General features: G+C 46.1%; 1 pseudogene; it reads right to left on the bottom strand.

Annotated features, from left to right (window-relative positions):
- Positions 1–364: 364 nt before the first annotated feature.
- LOC135534230 (N-acetylmuramoyl-L-alanine amidase-like) lies at positions 365–4,163 on the bottom strand (annotated as a pseudogene).
- Positions 4,164–5,707: the final 1,544 nt, after the last annotated feature.

Here is a 5,707-nt window from a genome sequence, read left to right on the forward strand (position 1 = left end):
GTACAATAAACAATCACTCACAAAAACCAGTGGGGAACAGAGGGTTAGATAATGAACAGGTAATTGTGGGATTGAAATCAGGTGTGTACAACAAAGACAAAACAAATGGAAAATGAAAAGTGGATCGGCGGTGGCTAGAAGGCCGGTGACGTCGACCACTGAACACCGCCCGAACAAGGTGAGGGACCAACTTCAGGGAAAGTCGTGACACAGTGACAACCATAAGGGTGAGTGTTATAAACTGTTATAACTCTAAAACACACTATTATCGTGGATATAACAAATTGATACCCCCATACAATCCAATGAGACATTTTGACAAAATTGGTTTTATTCCATGCTGCTTTTTACACGCTTGTCTTCTTCATTGGTCCTTTCTCGATGAGCTGGTTTCCTGTAAAAGGTTGCTATGTCAGCAGCATGTCGGCAGCATCAATATCAACAGTGGACAAAAAGATTAATGTTGGTGTTTATCACTAATGTCTAATGTAGGAAAAAGGACACAATTGTATAATGACTGAATAGTGTTCTGGTGCAACTGTGATGCCCTTTTGATTGTTGTCAGCGATTAGGTGCAGAGATTTCGCGGAGTCAGGCGCAGGACACAGGTTTTGAGCAACACAACGGAGTTTACTCAAAAAGTCAGGCAAAAATTCCAAATAGGAACATACATACAAACTAGCACATACAACAACCACTAAAGACACCAACAATCACGGACAGAACAGACGTGTATGCCAGAGGGTTAAATAAGGAACATGATATGGGAATTGAAACCAGGTGTGTGTAATACAGACAAAACAAAATAAAACTGAAATATAGATGTGTGGTGACTAGAAAGCCGGTGACGTCGACCGCCGAACACCAACTGAACAAGGAGAAGGGTCGACTTTGGTGGAAGTCGTGACAATTGTGTATGTTGTGACGACCCTCCCACTCTGTCTGCCGTATTCTGTTTATGTTCTTGTTTCCTTATTAGGATGCCTGTGGGCGGAGTTGGGGAGGGTCGTCAGCTACATGGGAAACACCTGGGCCAGGTGTGTCCCAGGATAAATAGACCTCTTCCACATTCATGGAGGAGACTCTCTCCATGCAGACACCTTTGTAGATTGTGTTGTGGTTCTTGGTGGCCTTTTGTTTGTTTGCATTGGCACCGTTCAACACCCTGCATTATCACATTCATGCATGCAAAACACTCACTTACACTACTGATTACTGATTACACACACCATTGTATATTTTCCTTGGTTGCTTTAGTTAATAAATATATATTTTGTTACTCCTTATCTCCACGTTGTCTCCCTTTGTTACGGGCTTTGAGCCGGTTCGTGACAAGTGGGGGCTCGTCCGGGATCTTTTGAACTATTGGTTTGGGAGGCCGGGATCTTTTGAACTATTGGTTTGGGAGGCCGTGGAGGTACGTGTTTGGTTTGCATATTTTGTTTGCGTGTGATAGGCCCAGTATTGGTTGCCTTTGTTGTTTGGTTTGTGTGCTGTGTTGGAGAGAGTATAATGGTTAGTTTCCAGGCCCTGCCTAGCCTGAACTCTTGTTCTACTTTCTGTTGGGATGTCAGTCTGAGGTGAGTAATCGGCTGTGTACCTCGGTGGGAGATTTGGGTAGGGTAGTGGAACTTGCTACCCGGAGCTATAGCCTTTTTCCCCTGATAGGTTTAGCGACGTGTTTCATTTTTTGGAATATGTTGGGCATGGTTAATGTTTGTTATTTTTGTGTGGTGTCTGTGGACTGAGCAGTTGTCTCGGGGGCACATCCGTGGCTTGGTGGAATTTGCCAGCATGCTGGGGAGTTTTTCCTTGCCAGCGGGCTACAGTGCGTAAATTCCCACCGCAAATCTGCACAAAGACTAGGGTTGAGTTATTGTAGGTTTTGGGGAAGCTCCATATCTCATCTTTCTTCTGTGGTGCTCAGGGTGATTGCCAATTCTCGGGTTGTGGTCTGGTGTGCTCAGCAGAAGGGAAGAGCGTCATGGCATCTTATGTAGATGAGTTCATTCGCTCTCCATCGGAGGGATTGTTAGATTTAGGTACTAAAGAACAGCTGTTGAAGGTCGCGGAACAATACAAGGTTGAGATTAGTGATAAACGTCTAAAAAATTCTTTTAGGTTGATATTGAAGGCCAATCTGATGGAGAGTGGTATTTTTGAAGTTACCACTGGGCCAGCCTCTGCTGAGGATTTGTCGTCTCCCAGTAACGTTACAATGGCCATTCCATCGGTTAGTCCTAGTAGCCTTCTTTTTGAACAGCAGAAAGAACTGCTTCTGTTACAGCTGGAGCATGATCGTGAGAAGAGAGAGCATGATCGGCAGCATGATCGTGAGAAGAGAGAGCATGATCGGCAGCATGATCGTGAGAAGCTAGAGCATGATCGTATAAAATATGAAAAGGAATTGGCATTTAAATAAGATATGGAGCGTGCAAAAATCAAGTTGCAACAAGAACATAAACAGAATACGGCAGACAGAGTGGGAGGTTCGTCACAATGTATTAAAAGGTTTAATTTGACATTGACTGACAGTATAGTAGCCTATAATACTGAACAGTCTCTCACCCCAAAGTGCTCCCAGCCCCTGATCTCTGAGTAGAGGGCGTCTCCTGGACATGAGGTGTCCACCAGCTGCCAGTGCCCGTGGAGGGTGAAGTTGGCCTGCAGGCGCCCGCCATCCACTGCACACTTGGCCAGGTGTTGGCGCACCAGATCCAGGGCGTGGCGTGAGGGCAGAGAGGAGGAGTAGTTGCCAATGAAGGCCACGCCGTAACCGTAAGGGTTCTGCCCCCTGGTGTGGTTGCCAAGGTGATGCCAGCCACGCCCCTCGTAGATGTACCGGTCAAAACCCACCTACAAAGCTGAGGGGAACATACATTTAGGAGTTGGAGTGATAGAACAAATTGCATTATCTCACAACCCTGATTCTTGTTATAGCATCTTGTTATTATATTTTGCTTCAGGTTATACTGTGTAACATCATGTTAAGATTTGCTACAGTATAATATGACTGCTTCAGTAATTGTAGGCTGACACAGCACACTTGTCTCCGTCTTTGAAGCTTAGTATAAAGGGTTTGTTAATATCTGCGAATGGATGAGGGGGTCAAAGTTCACCTATATAGGATTTCGGCCCAGCCGCGGTCTTCTTGGTGGAAGCGCTGCATGGCCCTCATGCTCCTGGAGAACTGCTTGAAGGAGTGACAGGGCCTGTCTGGCTCGAAGGTGTGGTGGATATACAGGAAGGGGAGGGGCAGGGCAAGAGGGAAGGGAGACCCTCGGTAGGGTTTCGACCCCCCACTGACACCGTGGGATGATGGGAGGGCAGTCTGGAGAGGAGAGGTTGAACCAGAGTAGAACAGGTTCAATTACTCTTCATGTTTACAGACCAATATTCTGTAAACTTCAAATGAGTAGCCATTTATCACCTACAATTTCATAATTACAGGGGTAAATGATTCCCTCTCTCCTTCCCTGAGACTCACTCCAGTATCTGTGGACAAATTCCAGCATTCCGTCTCTCACTGCATTTTTCCACCCCTGTATCCTTGGCTATCCACTGAGTGTCCTCCAGCCTCCACACCAGGTATAGGCTCTCCATCACCTGCCTCTGGGTGTCCAGGGTGCCCAGCAGGGCTTGGGCAATCTCTCTACGCTTGGGGCCGATGTGGCTGGATACAACCCCCAGGTCTTTCCCCTCCAGGACATGGTTGTAGTAACCCTTCAGCACCTCGCTGAGTTTACCAGGCTGTTCAGAGGGGGCAAGGCTGGCAAGATCCATGCTCAAGATGGACCCATCCATTCCCCTGTTGGCGAGGGCATCGGTGGCCAGGGTGAGCACCCGCGACATCTGGAACACCCTGGGGTGGGTCACGTTGTCCCAGCAGCCGTCCTGGAAGCTAAGGAACAATAACCCTAGGTTTTTGGCCAAGGTGAGGGGAAACATGCCCAGCTTCGCTTTCAGACCCACCTCAATGCCTAGAAGCATGGGAGTGATGGCCACTGTGGTGCCATCTTGGGTCAGAACGACCCCTCTCTCCTCACCACGGTCCTTCACATAATGGTGGATGGTTTGTCGAATAAGCCAAAGAGAGTGGTGTTGAACACGGAGGTGTGGGTGTGGTTGATGTTGTTGGGTGAATGGGAGATACAATTGAACATACTGTAACACGCTATTTTAAATCCCTGCGTTGGTTGCCTGTTGTTTTATAATTGAATTTAAAAGCACTACGTTGCCCTGCACCTGAGTACATGTCTGATATGCTTTTAAGATACTGTATGTGCCCGGTCGGTCCCTCAGATCCTCTGGCACAGGTCTTTTAGTTGTTCCAGAGGTGAGAACCAAAACGTGTGGTGAGGCTGCCTTCAGCCACTATGGTCCTGGCCTTTGGAACAGCCTGCCGGAGGATCTGAAGGCCTCAGAAACTGTTGACATTTTGAAGAGCTACTTATTAGCCGTGCTTTTGCTTAGTCCTACTATCTATTTTACCCCATTGTATTTATCTTATTTATTTTCATTTATTTTAGTGCATTAGTCTCTCATGTCCACTGTGATTGTTTTACTATTTTCATTTCTCATTTTTGTATTTCTAACCTTTTATATTCTATGCACTTTGAAATGCATCATCTGTAAGAAATGTGATATGCAAATAAAGTTATGATTTGGTTTTGATGAGGAAAATAGCCCACAGTGGTGCAATTCAACCAACAAACTTAAATTGATATGCAAAGTCTCTCAAATGATCTTGTACATATTTACGGGTGTGTAATGCAGTAATACTGTGATTAATGCATACTTAAGCACTTCTAAAAAAGCTTAATTGTCTGGATAGTTAATTAGTAAGTGTTATTTAAAGCATTCTTCATACGTACATCGTAAGTCATATGAAAAACACTCATGAAAGCAGTTTTTTTGTTGTGGTTCAGATCCCCTTTATTTGTATTATTAAAAAGCCAGTTGGAAGGAAAGGGGGAGATGGTGGAGAAAGTGTTGCCCGGAGTTGTGTGTGCTTGAGTCACTCCTCTTTGGGGAGGCTGTTGGCGCATGTGAAGAACTTCCACACACGTCGGAAGAATCGTAGAACGCCATTTTTCTTCTGCTTCTTTGTTTCACTGCGCACCACTTCCGCTGTGTTCGACACCTCGGGCACTCCACTGCACACCTCAGGAAGGCTCTCGTTGGATCCAAAATAGGACTAAACAGACCATGCAGAGCAGTGCAAGAGTAAGACCAACACAAGTCCTTTAGCTGTTTCACAAAACATACCACAGACATCCAAAGTCAAAGATTATAGTAGCTAATTTATAATATTGTCCAGTTTCAGACAACCCTGATGCACCCCACTTAGAAAGACAGTTGACCTTTCATTCACGAAACAGGCTTCTTGTTCCTTACCTTTGGGAGTCTTGCAATCATATCATTGAAGTCTTTGGTCAGCTGATCTTCCCAGCCCTCCTTCAGCCACCCTTTGGATTTCACCACCTTGCTGAGGACATTTTCAGTGTCCCGAAGTTCTTCAGCAGCCTTTGTCTTTGATTCACTGGACACCTCTTCCACTGGGTTTGACACCTCAGGGACTCCACTGCATACCTCAGGGACTCCACTGCACACCTCAGGACCTCCACTGCACACCTCAGGACCTCCACTGCACACCTCAGGACCTCCACTGCACACCTCAGGACCTCCTCTGCACACCTCAGGACCT

The sequence above is a fragment of the Oncorhynchus masou genome, unplaced genomic scaffold, assembly GCF_036934945.1.
Source record: "Oncorhynchus masou masou isolate Uvic2021 unplaced genomic scaffold, UVic_Omas_1.1 unplaced_scaffold_3170, whole genome shotgun sequence".
NCBI classification, from domain to species: domain Eukaryota; kingdom Metazoa; phylum Chordata; class Actinopteri; order Salmoniformes; family Salmonidae; genus Oncorhynchus; species Oncorhynchus masou.